Source organism: Xenopus laevis, chromosome 2L (genome assembly GCF_017654675.1).
Source record: "Xenopus laevis strain J_2021 chromosome 2L, Xenopus_laevis_v10.1, whole genome shotgun sequence".
In the NCBI taxonomy this organism is placed as follows: domain Eukaryota; kingdom Metazoa; phylum Chordata; class Amphibia; order Anura; family Pipidae; genus Xenopus; species Xenopus laevis.
The window spans coordinates 84653245-84654545 of NC_054373.1; positions in this window are offsets into that span (position 1 = coordinate 84653245).

Consider the following 1301-nt stretch of genomic DNA (forward strand, 5'->3'; position numbering starts at 1 on the left):
GATCTGATCGTACGAATCAACGTACTTTCCGACTTCCCCATCTCCCAACCTGCCACTAGCCATTCAGATCAAAGTCTTACCATTCCAATCAAATAAAGCAGTAAAAGAACAGATCAGCCGATGTTCTGCCCCTGACAGCAATCGTACGAAAGTTATGTCTGACAAAGCTTGTGACAGTCTCCCTCTGAAAATCGTACAATCGGCAATACATGCAGAGATATTATCTGCAGCCAACAGAAATATTTTAACCTGTCCGATCAACCAAACGACGATCTCCGCTGGATGAAAAATGTCAGGACTCTCCACACACAGTCCGAAAATTGTACGAATCCTCGATTCGTATGATCAGATCTTTGCGTCTATGGCTAGCTTTAATCTTTTTTTTACTGTGATATTCATTGCCTGCTTGTGCTTTCTGAACCAGAGTGAAGTCATAAAACTTCAACTGTAGAAAGCAGTGGTTAAGTCGCTAGCAGCTTCTCTAACCCTGCATAATAAATGGCAAAATACATTTTAAAGCACATTATCTGAAAGCAAAAAAAAACATACAGCTGGAATTCATCCTATTGCGTCAAAGACAATGCTATAAAACAGTTTAGAAAGAATAACCATGAAAATTCCCCTACATGTCCAAAATCAGAACGTATACAACTAACTAGGCACAGAAATCAACACCTCGCTTTACAGAGTAGATCCTGACCGAAAAGCCATACAGCCACATGCCATGGATACTCTTAATACTACAGTACCTAAGTAAAACATTTTTATAGTTATTATCAGGCCTTTAGATGTAGTGTTGCCACTAATGTATTAAATTAACATCATAGATTTCTGCTGAATGAATGACCAGCCAAGCAGTTACCCTCCGGCTGGTCTTAAAAGCACCAATATGTAAATCTAAATTAAAAAAAAAAAACAAAAGAACATTTGGATGGAGCATATTTCGAATGTTATTATAGGTATGAGAGCTGTTATCCAAAATGCCTGGGGTTTTCTGGATAAGGGATCTTTCTGTAATTTGTATCTTCATACCTAGAAAATCATGTAAACATTAAATAAACCCAAATAGGCTGGTTCTGCTTCCAATAAGGATTAATTATATTTTAGTTTGGGTTATTATTAAAGAGAAAAAGGAAATTATTTTTTAAAATTTTGATTATTTGGATAAAATGAAGTCTATGGGAGATGGCCTTTCTGTAATTCGGAGCTTTCTGGATAACGGGTTTCCGGATAACAGATCCCACACCTGTATATAGTATTATAGCATATGGCCACATGCTGTATTGGCAACACATTTTACC